Genomic DNA, 14,059 nt, shown 5'->3' on the forward strand with positions numbered 1-14,059 from the left:
GACGATCGGCATGCAACATCAGATCAGTCGGAACAGGCCGGAACAAAAAATTTACAAAACTTAAGGTAATATACTTTAATTATTTACGTTACTAAATAACCTTAAATAACTATTTAAACACTAAAATCTATTTCAGCTGCTGTTCAGCCATTGCCGCCGCCTCCCACGATTTAAAAAGTCGGATGGTCGCCCAATGCGTCCAGAGTCCGATGAGTTCGCGCCGACGGATCCGCGCCATAAGGAACGATTTCACCGCTGGGAAGTTAATGAAGGTGGCCATTCAGTCGCTACGATTCTCTGATCCTCAGGCATTCACCAAGGGACATCCTCTGTAGGCAGTTTTTTTGCAATTGGATGCTGTTCTTCGGCCCAAGCGAAACCTTTGATTCCGTGAAATTCTTCGTTGCACTCATTGGTCTGCAGCACGTTTGGGTAGGTTCGGAACTGTGGTATTTGTGCTCATTCTGCGAATGGAGTGACGTGAGAAAAGTCGGAGTCGTATATCGAGATGAGGAATCCACTCTCGAATGAAGTGACTCGCCGTGTAAATCAAATGGAGAGTCACCTCATTCGAGTCGAGATTTCTCACCTCGATATACGACTCCGACTTTTCTCACGTCACTCCATTCGCAGAATGAGCACAATTGCTGTATGTATCTCACCTTTCAATTCAACCTACAGTTGGAAATGCACGAGACGATCCGCAACCCGGCCATGAACCCGTGGCACGTAATATCGAAAATGTTCGATAGGAACACCATCGACCAAATAAAGCAGTTCGTCAACCTGGAACACTTTATGTATCCCTCGCTGGATTCGGCGGCCCACTGGAAGCGAATTCTCCATCCAGCGGTTGCGACTGATCACGGAGTGCGTCCTATCGCGGCATAATAGCGAGAGAATCGGCTGCCACATCGAACCGATCCGGGTGGCCTACATGGCGGTGCTGATCTATGCCATGCTGGCGACAGCGGCCCGAGCTTCCTATGCGTACTATACAGGGATGCACCATGCCGAGCAGGAAATCTACCTTGCCAACACGTTCTGCCATGAGGGCAGCAAAACGATTCGAGTACTGGCCGAGCAGTTCCAGCAGGGTCAGTTTATTACCATGGATGGTAATTGTATGTTTCTTTCGCGGTATCTGTTCAAGCAGAAGGAAGTGGGTATTTCTTCGAGTATCCGCTGACGAAGAATTTCTGGGGTAATAAAAGGATGAAAATATAGTTGTATATTGTAAATTTTGTTAGCCAACATGAATTAGTTTAATTGTTGCTGGTCCGAAATGGCATTTAACACATCTTCAAAAACACTCCCATCATTTTTATCGGCTGTTCGGGGCCGTATGACGTTGACCACCAAAATTAAATCTACCCACTCAGCCTAGAAAGCCGTGTATTGTCGGTAGCGGTTGTATTAATTGGCAAAGGATAAGAAACTTCTTCAGGACAATTTCTGCTGGTTAGGAAGAATGTATCAATTTTCAAAGATGTATTACGCGTCACCAAACGACTTCAGAGGACTTGGTGAACCTTCTCTACGATAAGTTCTGATGATTTTCAAAGAAGATCTATTGCGCGTCACCAAACAACTTCGGAGGACTTGGTGAACCTTCATCGCGGCAAGATCTACTAAATTAGAAGAATAACTACAAAGAAAAATTGGCATATTTGATAAGCGGATGTAATCTACGTCACCAAACGACTTCGGAGGACTTGGTGAACCTTCATCGCGGCAAGATCTACTAAATTAGAGAATAATTACAAAGAAAAATTGGCCTAATCGATAAGAGGGTGTAGTCTGAGTCACCAAACAACTTCGGAGGACTTGGTGAACCTTCATCGCGGCAAGATCTATTCAATTAGAAGAATAACTACAAAGATAAATTGGCATGTTTGATAAGCGGATGTAGTCTACGTCACCAAACAACTTCGGAGGACTTGGTGAACCTTCATCGCGGCAAGATCTACTAAATTAGAGATTAACTACAAAGGAAAATTGGCATATTTGATGTAGTCTGCGTCACCAAACAACTTCGGAGGACTTGGTGAACCTTCATCGCGGCAAGATCTACTAAATTAGAGAATAACTACAAAGAAAAATTGGCCTATTCGATAAGAGGGTGTAGTCTGCGTCACCAAACAACTTCGGAGGACTTGGTGAACCTTCATCGCGGCAAGATCTACTAAATTAGAGAATAACTACAAAGAAAAATTGGCCTATTCGATAAGAGGGTGTAGTCTGCGCCACCAAACAACTTCGGAGGACTTGGTGAACCTTCATCGCGGCAAGATCTACTAAATTAGAGATTAACTACAAAGGAAAATTGGCATATTTGATAAGCGGATGTAGTCTGCGTCACCAAACTTCGGAGGACTTGGTGAACCTTCATCGCGGCAAGATCTACTAAATTAGAGATTAACTACAAAGATAAATTGGCATATTTGATAAGCGGATGTAGTCTGCGTCACCAAACAACTTCGGAGGACTTGGTGAACCTTCATCGCGGCAAGATCTACTAAATTAGAGAATAACTACAAAGAAAAATTGGCCTATTCGATAAGAGGGTGTAGTCTGCGTCACCAAACAACTTCGGAGGACTTGGTGAACCTTCATCGCGGCAAGATCTACTAAATTAGAGATTAACTACAAAGATAAATTGGCATATTTGATAAGCGGATGTAATCTACGTCACCAAACAACTTCGGAGGACTTGGTGAACCTTCATCGCGGCAAGATCTACTAAATTAGAGAATAACTACAAAGAAAAATTGGCCTATTCGATAAGAGGGTGTAGTCTGCGTCACCAAACAACTTCGGAGGACTTGGTGAACCTTCATCGCGGCAAGATCTACTAAATTAGAGATTAACTACAAAGATAAATTGGCATATTTGATAAGCGGATGTAGTCTGCGTCACCAAACAACTTCGGAGGACTTGGTGAACCTTCATCGCGGCAAGATCTACTAAATTAGAGAATAACTACAAAGAAAAATTGGCCTATTCGATAAGAGGGTGTAGTCTGCGTCACCAAACAACTTCGGAGGACTTGGTGAACCTTCATCGCGGCAAGATCTACTAAATTAGAGAATAACTACAAAGAAAAATTGGCCTATTGGATAAGAGGGTGTAGTCTGCGTCACCAAACAACTTCGGAGGACTTGGTGAACCTTCATCGCGGCAAGATCTACTAAATTAGAGATTAACTACAAAGAAAAATTGGCATATTTGATAAGCGGATGTAATCTACGTCACCAAACGACTTCGGAGGACTTGGTGAATCTTCATCGCGGCAAGATCTACTAAATTAGAGAATAATTACAAAGAAAAATTGGCCTAATCGATAAGAGGGTGTAGTCTGAGTCACCAAACAACTTCGGAGGACTTGGTGAACCTTCATCGCGGCAAGATCTATTCAATTAGAAGAATAACTACAAAGATAAATTGGCATGTTTGATAAGCGGATGTAGTCTACGTCACCAAACAACTTCGGAGGACTTGGTGAACCTTCATCGCGGCAAGATCTACTAAATTAGAGATTAACTACAAAGGAAAATTGGCATATTTGATAAGCGGATGTAGTCTGCGTCACCAAACAACTTCGGAGGACTTGGTGAACCTTCATCGCGGCAAGATCTACTAAATTAGAGAATAACTAAAAAGAAAAATGGGCCTATTCGATAAGAGGGTGTAGTCTGCGTCACCAAACAACTTCGGAGGACTTGGTGAACCTTCATCGCGGCAAGATCTACTAAATTAGAGATTAACTACAAAGATAAATTGGCATATTTGATAAGCGGATGTAATCTACGTCACCAAACAACTTCGGAGGACTTGGTGAACCTTCATCGCGGCAAGATCTACTAAATTAGAGAATAACTACAAAGAAAAATTGGCCTATTCGATAAGAGGGTGTAGTCTGCGTCACCAAACAACTTCGGAGGACTTGGTGAACCTTCATCGCGGCAAGATCTACTAAATTAGAGAATAACTACAAAGAAAAATGGGCCTATTCGATAAGAGGGTGTAGTCTGCGTCACCAAACAACTTCGGAGGACTTGGTGAACCTTCATCGCGGCAAGATCTACTAAATTAGAGATTAACTACAAAGATAAATTGGCATATTTGATAAGCGGATGTAATCTACGTCACCAAACAACTTCGGAGGACTTGGTGAACCTTCATCGCGGCAAGATCTACTAAATTAGAGATTAACTACAAAGATAAATTGGCATATTTGATAAGCGGATGTAGTCTGCGTCACCAAACAACTTCGGAGGACTTGGTGAACCTTCATCGCGGCAAGATCTACTAAATTAGAGAATAACTACAAAGAAAAATTGGCCTATTCGATAAGAGGGTGTAGTCTGCGTCACCAAACAACTTCGGAGGACTTGGTGAACCTTCATCGCGGCAAGATCTACTAAATTAGAGATTAACTACAAAGATAAATTGGCATATTTGATAAGCGGATGTAGTCTGCGTCACCAAACAACTTCGGAGGACTTGGTGAACCTTCATCGCGGCAAGATCTACTAAATTAGAGAATAACTACAAAGATAAATTGGCATATTTGATAAGCGGATGTAGTCTGCGTCACCAAACAACTTCGGAGGACTTGGTGAACCTTCATCGCGGCAAGATCTACTAAATTAGAGAATAACTAAAAAGAAAAATGGGCCTATTCGATAAGAGGGTGTAGTCTGCGTCACCAAACAACTTCGGAGGACTTGGTGAACCTTCATCGCGGCAAGATCTACTAAATTAGAGATTAACTACAAAGATAAATTGGCATATTTGATAAGCGGATGTAATCTACGTCACCAAACAACTTCGGAGGACTTGGTGAACCTTCATCGCGGCAAGATCTACTAAATTAGAGAATAACTACAAAGAAAAATTGGCCTATTCGATAAGAGGGTGTAGTCTGCGTCACCAAACAACTTCGGAGGACTTGGTGAACCTTCATCGCGGCAAGATCTACTAAATTAGAGAATAACTACAAAGAAAAATGGGCCTATTCGATAAGAGGGTGTAGTCTGCGTCACCAAACAACTTCGGAGGACTTGGTGAACCTTCATCGCGGCAAGATCTACTAAATTAGAGATTAACTACAAAGATAAATTGGCATATTTGATAAGCGGATGTAATCTACGTCACCAAACAACTTCGGAGGACTTGGTGAACCTTCATCGCGGCAAGATCTACTAAATTAGAGATTAACTACAAAGATAAATTGGCATATTTGATAAGCGGATGTAGTCTGCGTCACCAAACAACTTCGGAGGACTTGGTGAACCTTCATCGCGGCAAGATCTACTAAATTAGAGAATAACTACAAAGAAAAATTGGCCTATTCGATAAGAGGGTGTAGTCTGCGTCACCAAACAACTTCGGAGGACTTGGTGAACCTTAATCGCGGCAAGATCTGTTCAATTAGGAGAATAACTCGGCATCCTTTAGGCTGTATCATAAAAAACTTTACCTATAGGTACATACTTACCTGCGCGCTTACCTGCATTCACGAACTTAATATAAATACGAATGTATGAGGAATCTCAGACTTTCGCTTTGCTAGTTTGATTTGTTTTGTTAAGGACAAGCTCGTTTGAATCCCAAAATGGCGGCCACAATGACCCAAGCTCCCAAATCTCATAGCAATCCTAATCAACGCATCGCAACTTTTTATTTAAAAATTGGATCAAAATTGACTGAGTTAGAGCGGAAAAGAGCTCAAAATAGCCCTGCCGAGATTATTCTGCTTTCTAATACTCGAAGATGTTTCGCCACAAAGGTGCTACGAGTGGAATAGGTAAAAGATTCGAGTACTGTTGATAGCATGCAAGAATTACTCAAAGAACAATTTAGAAGTAAAGTAAATACATGTTGAAGCTCGTTTACTAGTTATGCGTCATCTCGCAACATACAAGGGCATAGGTAGTGATCCATCTAATGCCTGGGTTACATGGTGCAAGTGACTTGATTCAAGTGGACACTCAAGACATTTGCTAAGTGTAAACACATCATTCCATTGGACTGAAAATGTTTGAGAAGTTAACAAGTGAAATGCTCGTTTCAGTTGAACAATGTAAACCAGGCATAATTGAAACATTAAGAAAACCTGGAAGAAAATTGAAACAATTTCCACAACAGATTTGTGCTCAAGAAACCTCTACTATAATGAAGAGCGATCATTGTGGCGGCTATATTTATACTCTAGCAGCCCTAATCAGAATCCCAGTGTAATTTCGGATAGTTTATAGAGTCCAATGAAACACCCCAGCCCACCCACCGAATTTTTAATGAATATTACACAAAAGTATGTATAAAAATATTAGTCATTTGATGGATGAGACAGTAGCTGCTCCAAGTAGGTTTTTTAATTATGTATATGGCGCCATTAGCTAGCCATGGTTGCAAGAAGTGCCTGAAACGAATTTTTAAAACAAATGTACGAGCTTTGATGAAAAAAAATGTAAAGAGTTATGATGAACCTGGGCGTGTTAGTGAATGAGCCGAGTCAAGTACGAAACACTGAAACGACCTTACAGTAGCGGTCGAAATACGTATCTGTCATATGATGCAACTGCCCCCACTCGCATAACAATCCCATTTGTAAAAAGTAGGAATTGAGAAAACGGCATTTGACGTTTGAAAATATGGCTATTCGTAACGTTAAGTTATAAAAAATCAAATAGGACTATTATGCAAGTAGGGGCAAGCACATCGTTGGAATTAAAAGGAACAGTATAAATAATAGTGGTGGTAAATTGTAAAAACTAAATGATAATAGTACGCCTTTCATTAGATTTAATGACTGTTATGTTTTGGCACAATGCTGAAGCGCTAATACGGAAGGCGACAAAAAATCCAGCTGACAGCAACTCAAGGCGACCACACTTCAAAAGTTCACTCGACACGTTGAGCACTGGTCTCGAAAAGTTGATTTTTCCCTATCTGTTACTGGAGGAAGCTTTTATGAATAAATGTAAATATGTAGGATGCCGAACCACTTTGGTAGTGGTTGATATTTTGGACACTTTCCACTTCAACCAGTCATTTTCAAAACAATTTACTTGAATTTTTGTACTATACGTATCTCACACGTACAAATAACTAGATCGATCAGTTTAAAATTGATTGAGTTATAGCGGAAACGTGCCCAAAATAGAAGCCCTGTCGAGATGGTTCCACTGCCCTAAGCCTAGGAAGATTGATTAAATGTGAAATTGTTGACAGCACCTCTGGGGTCCGCTATTGGTTTGTTGTTATCCTCCTTTAGTGGAACCTCCATTACCCTTTCCATGTTAAATCTATGCAAATAGTGTATGTGTCTTTTTAAATTAAGCCAATAGTGGTCCTCTAGACGTGTTAACATTGACACATTTGTTTGAATTATCGAATTTACGCTTTCCAGTCTAACTCCTCCTCATTAAACTACAGTCCAGGAACACGATCAATTCTCTCCTGTTGGATACCGGTAGAAACAGATTCGAGCAGAAAATTTAGGAATAATTACCCTATGTCATAGAATAGATCATTCACTTAACCCTTTATAAGGCCGTGAAAACTAGAAGAGTTGTAAACGCATTCTATTATGGAAATGATTATATACATGATAACATGTACAAAACAATTTTTGTTTGAAAGAAACTCTCAAAAATCTAGGTGGCAATATACTGCCTATGATCGCATAATTGTCCCATATGAATAGGAAACCCAGAAAAGATGCGATCATAGGCAGTATAGTTACAAACAGTAGGTGGCAATATAGTTACCACTGCCTTATAAAGGGTTAATCTGTTATCAAGTAGCACTGTCTAAAATACAAGCACAATCTTAGATGCATTCAATGCCTACCTAAATTCTGGGGTCATTTGAGCAGCGGTACTTATTTTGAGCACTTGCTGCTATAGCTCAGTAAATTTCAAAACGATTGACTTGAAGTTTTGAACATGGCTAGATACTGTGCGTATCTAATCGTGTCTCAAAAATAAAGTCAATCGGTTCAAAATTGACTGAGTTATAGCAGCAAGTTCCCAAAATAGGTGCTCATGGGTCTAGGGCTACCCTAGTGCCATTGAAAATGCTTTAGCTTTTGCTTCCAAATTTCGTACTTACTTTCAAATTTGATAAGAGCTAGGTGTTTCGAATTGCTTTTTTCCATTGCCAGGAACAGCACACCCGGTGATACAGTAACGGAGTTCTGCAGCCATCACTGCAGTGCCCTGCTGCATTCTGTGTACGGGAAATTTACGCTGCAGGCGTTCGACCGCCGGTGATTGTAGGTTTAGGCCGTTTCCAACGGTCTTTGTTCGTCCTCGTAGCTCAACGGAAATGTATTCCACCGTCATCGGCGTTTCCTCCGTCGCGGTGGCGAACAACTCTGCAATAGCGAAATTAATTATTAATTTAGTTACAACTATAGTATAGTGTATACAGCTGGGAATATTAGGTTACCTTCTGGGAGATGTTTAGCGCTTCCCCGAGGGACGTATCTCCATAAAGTTTCGGGATCGGAGCCGGTGATTTCGGTCGAAAGCACATGTTTGTTTTCACCCGCGCGCGAACGAAGTTCCTGGTTTGACAGGTACTTTCAATACACTGAAGCGAAAGTTTCTCTAGTTTTTGTATGCGTGATTCGAGAAGATTCAAAAAGATTCAGAATGATTCAAAAAGATTAAAAAAAGATTAAACTCAAAAGATCGGAGTGTCATCCCTTCGGTTGAAAATGCTTTGACATCCATGTGCACAACAGAACATGTGCTCGATGAACAAATTGAGATTTGAAATTATGAAAAGAAATCCACGTACTCCGGTGAGACTCGAACTCACGACTCCCAATTCGCTAGACGGGCGCTTCTATTCCTTCAAGCTACGGAGTCACTCGACTATCTCCGTCGCCAGCAGGCCTAGAACTGAACTCGATTCCACAATCGCACATGGTTATCTTCTTTTCACAATCCAAACCCCCTTCGGATGGGATTAGATGAACATCTAACACATTGTCTGTTGTGCACATGTATGTATGTCAAAGCGGGAGAGGAAGTTATTTTTAATTGTCGAGAGCTTCGGGCACTGCCTTCCAATCACTTATTGGTATGGCAATTAGTGTGCAGTCGGACTCTCGACGGGTCGGTCCTCGGCCGACCGAATACGGTAAGGGTGACCGTAGCACCTTACAAATGTCAATTTCTTGATTTTGCTTTGGCTGACCAAGCCATGTGGGAAATTACACTGTTGAAAATGCTTTGACCATGTGCGATTGTGGAATCGAGTTCAGTTCTAGGCCTGCTGGCGACGGAGATAGTCGAGTGACTCCGTAGCTTGAAGGAATAGAAGCGCCCGTCTAGCGAATTGGGAGTCGTGAGTTCGAGTCTCACCGGAGTACGTGGATTTCTTTTCATAATTTCAAATCTCAATTTGTTCATCGAGCACATGTTCTGTTGTGCACATGGATGTCAAAGCATTTTCAACAGTGTAATTTCCCACATGGCTTGGTCAGCCAAAGCAAAATCAAGAAATTGACATTTGTCTGTGATTTGTTATGTTTCTGAGTGTAGATAATTAATAGATACACTGAGAAAAATATCCATATTGATAGTATGTGTCAGCTACTATAGATTTTTGCAATTAGATTTCACTAATAGTAAAAATGTTCCATACACATACCTTCAGATGAACTCTCAACTTATTCGATGTATATGTGGCTCTTATCAAATTGAAAACCGTAGTACATACTTTTTATCTCTACTGGCTTATATATTTTATTTGGGAATTCTGTTGAAATTTTTGCCTCCTTCACTGGTATTTTCAACTCTGTTCTTTTTGTACACAAAAATCAATAAAACACTTCAAAGTTTATTCACTTTAACCAATATATTTGCAACATAGAATAACAATAACATGGTTGATATTCTGCCGGTGTTTTCATTAATTTTTGGCCGGAAGTACAAGCAGCAGACGCACGAACTCCGGAGCCGCTTGTGGCGATGAAAATGTTGGTGGCAAAGTTGGTGGCACAGAATTAGCTTGATGGATGTACCGTCGTATGTGGTTCTGCAGCCGTTAATTTGCCGATGAGTCTAATCAACTGAAATGTAACCAGGGCCGGATTTACAAATGTGGGGGCCCGGGGCCACAGTGTTGTGGGGGCCCTCTTTTTAGAGGATATTTTTTTTTTTCATTGTAGAAAAATCCTAAAAATATGAAAAATTCTTCCGAAAATTGGAGAAATTAATCTAGCTTAATTAGCGTAACTATAAAAAGGGCAATCCAAACATAACAGAGATACAGACATGAAAATCTAGCCTGAAAAAGATTGTAAAAAAATATCAAATAAATCACGCTTTATCCGAAAGTGAGAGTGTTCATAGTACTAGATTCCATTGATCAAGTCGGAATTCATGAGAAAGTCCTTCAAGAAATTTAAAAACAGATTTCATAGGAGACATTTTCGATAAATTTCAAATAAAATTTATAGCGCTATCTTTGGGGCCGGTATTGCAAAAGCTCCAAATGGAATTTCTTGCGGAATCATTGATGAAATCTATAGCGTTGCTAACCGATTACTAGGTTTCTTTTTTTGTGGATCTTAAGCATAAACATTTCTAACGCGACTTTAAGACGCAAAATAATTGTTGAGAACTCTTTGTGAAACTTCAAGAGGCAAAAAACTCATAGTGGTATTTTTAGCGGAAATTCTATAAAAGCTGTTGAAGAAATTTCATCGGAAATAGATCATGAGTTCCTGATGGAATTTCTGTTTTAATTTGAATAGAAATATAAGTAAAATTTCGTAAAAATATTTTGCGGACGAATTTTTAGTCAATATAAACAAAAATTGGAAAATTGGAAAATAAGGAACCTATGAATTTGTTAAGAGTTGGCCTTGAATTACACATTTAAGCCAGGAAGAAAAATTCGTCATGAATTTAATCATATTGAAGAAAACCGAACCAGATCTTTGCAAAAAAAAATCCGCCTAAAATTCTTGCTAGTTCTTTTAATAATTCTGGGATTCGATTTGAATATTTTTTTTAAATTTTTTTTAATAATTTGAATAAATTATTAATTTATTAAGTTTGGTAAGCGGAATCAAACTCTACAACTTAAAAAAAAATCGTACTCTGATAGAAACACTTGCAAATCTTCAAAGAACTAATACCGTCGTGCGGGGTTACTTTTGAAATGCGGGGCTACTTTGGACCTTTTTGAATATGGATTTTTAGAATTCAAAATACGGTTCAAATCTGTTTGATGTCTTAGGAACTATTATAAAGCAATAGTTTTCCCTTCATTTGGTTGAAATTATTTTTCAAACAGACCGTTTATTGCTTGTCAGGACGCGAAAAAACATCGAATAAACCAATATAATATACATAACGTATCAGAACATTTGGTCTGTAGGCATTGTTTCTACAGTTCATAAATTTCAAAGGGTTGATCAATAAAATCAAAATGTATCAACGTAGCATATACAATCGAATATTTGTATCGTTATACGTTATAAATGACCGTTTCGCCCAAATAAAGGATTGATGGTCCCTTTTTTCAGGCTATCTATATAGCAATATCACGCTGCTCATAATACCAAAGGTAGCACAGAGCCATCTTAAAACGCATAATTTTATTTAAATTATATACGATACAGTATACTACAGTATTGGTACAATGTAGTTTTCCAAATAACCCTGGAATTTTAAATGCAGTTTAGTTATAGATAAAAATGTCCAAAGTAGCCCCCATCCGGTTCTATATGAGATGTGTCCGATTGGTGTATGAACAACTTTTTTGTTTATTGATGGATTTAGCTCAAATTTTGCATACATCCTACATACATACTCACAATTATTGTGTATAAAAATTGCGGAAATTCATTCACTAGTCTGGGAGTTATAATGTCATAAAGTTGAAAAACCATGAAAAAGTGTATAAAGAAGCCCCGCACGACGGTACCAATAGTTTTCGACAGAAATAAACACGAATTTTCAGTAGAAAATTTTGACTCTCTACTCCATAGAGTTTAAGATTTCATCCAGAATTCAGGTGAAGATGATCATTCCGAATCATAAAAATCTTAACAATTTTCAGAGAAAGTTTGAAATTTTATGAAAAGGCAGATATCTGCTTCTTTTTAATTTGAAGAACAATATTTTACACACATCTTGAGAGTAGAAGTACTTGTTATAAAAATTACGATGTTTCTAGCACTACTTTTTTTCGGTTCCCATTTGAAGTTAGATTTTGTGGGGGCCCCTAAAATGTGGGGGCCCGGGGCCATGGCCCCCCTGGCCCCCCTTAAATCCGGCCCTGAATGTAACTATGATTAGAAGAGAGATTTTTGACGAATTATCATCAACTTACCACCCGCATAGATAAATACAATTTGTATTACACTCCACACAGTATGCCCCCCTCATCTGTTACTGTTACTATACCACGAACAGGTGCTTTTCTGTTGAAACTATGAAACTCGAAACATTCAATCATAAAGAACGGTCTATGTACCCATACCAAGTTGTAACAATATGTCATATTGTGCAGAAATTGTCAAATAATATAGGGATGACAACTCAGGAGATATGGTGGCAATATAGAAAACCCTTTTCTCAAACGGTTTGCGATTATATTTTCGCAACACACTTACACAAGTGTATTTCACTATATGCCACTTAAATCCAACAGTTTGCCAAATAGTTGCGAACATTGGTGTACCCTGATAAAAAATATCATAAAAATACGATAAATTTTATTGTTACAACACCATTTTTTCGAAAAATATTCACCATTAAACGTATTGTAATTTACACGGCACACTCACCATCACCCCTATTGTTCTATACCATTCGGCGAATGGTAAATGGCACTTTTACAATAAAAAATGGTGGTCGTTATGTATCTTAACCATAACATTTTGAGAAAATTTTCATACACTTTTTCGCGAAAAACAATAGAATGTATTGTGTTTTTATGAGACATTTTTAGGGCAATTTTCAAAAGAAAACAATATATCTTAATGTTTTTTCATTGTTCTTACAATACAAATACAATTGATTGAATGGCGTCAAATGAATCGTTGTTACAATAAAAACACAATAATATTTGTTGTTATTTGTAAGCAGTTTTCGCTTTTGAAAATCCATAGAATTTATATTTCCCGCTAACATTTATATCCAGCATTTACGAGCACCAACGGCCGCCAGAATGATATTCACATTTTAGGATAAGAATCAAACACTCTGATGTCTGTCTGGTATGTATTGCTTGGCAGCTGTTGAGAAGATCTATCTTCAATCTTTTCAAATAATTGCCAAATATCACAAGTCAGACCTCAGGTTGTATGATCCATACCATAAATCGTTCACAATTCATGTGGCCATTAGTATCTGTAAATGCTGGAGAAAAATGCTACCGAGAAATATGAATTCTTTGGTTTTTCAAAGGCGAAATCTGTTTACATAACAACAAATATTATTGCATGTTTATTTTAACATCGTCAATTGAACACCCAATTAAACTAATTGTATTTGTAGTGTTATCATTGGTAGTTTACTATTTACTAGATTCCTTTAATTTATTGGAAAACATTAGAAAAACCATTGTTCATCTTTTTCTTGTCGTAACATCCTCACTTGGCTAAAACCTGCTTTTCAGCTAGTTTTCTATAAGTACTTCCTCAGTTATTCATTGAGAGCTTCCTCTGCCAACACGGCTTGACGTCTGTCAGTCGTTGAAGTTTTAGCGAAAACATTCGATAACCGAAACATCTATTGTATTCAAATTTATAACGAAAACTATAAACAATATGTCAAGTGATTTTGTATTTGATTATTCAAACATGATCCAAGCAACAATAATATTTATGGTTATTTATTTGTTACGAATTGTTTTTAAGTGTAATTGAGAAATAAACTCTTTTTTAATAAGAAGTCCATAAGAACTTTGCAGGCACTTTTGCAACTATTTGAAAACAACTTAAATTAATTTTTACTGATAGTAACTTTAAATTATTATAGAACTATTGAAAAACAATCAAATCAATTTGTCACTAATAAAG

General features: G+C 38.4%; 2 long non-coding RNA genes across 2 annotated transcripts; one reads left to right on the top strand and one right to left on the bottom strand.

The window, feature by feature from the left end:
* Position 1: 1 nt before the first annotated feature.
* On the top strand, positions 2-824 carry LOC115259504 (uncharacterized). Its single transcript, XR_009998242.1, has 3 exons — positions 2-65; positions 137-432; positions 682-824. It is a non-coding gene; the product is annotated as an uncharacterized LOC115259504 (long non-coding RNA).
* Positions 825-6,284: 5,460 nt separating this feature from the next.
* LOC115263686 (uncharacterized) lies at positions 6,285-8,725 on the bottom strand. The gene is made up of 3 exons (XR_009997484.1): positions 8,461-8,725; positions 8,122-8,386; positions 6,285-6,427 (listed from the first exon to the last, which is right to left on the bottom strand). It is a non-coding gene; the product is annotated as an uncharacterized LOC115263686 (long non-coding RNA).
* Positions 8,726-14,059: the final 5,334 nt, after the last annotated feature.

Source organism: Aedes albopictus, chromosome 2 (genome assembly GCF_035046485.1).
Source record: "Aedes albopictus strain Foshan chromosome 2, AalbF5, whole genome shotgun sequence".
Lineage (NCBI taxonomy): Eukaryota > Metazoa > Arthropoda > Insecta > Diptera > Culicidae > Aedes > Aedes albopictus.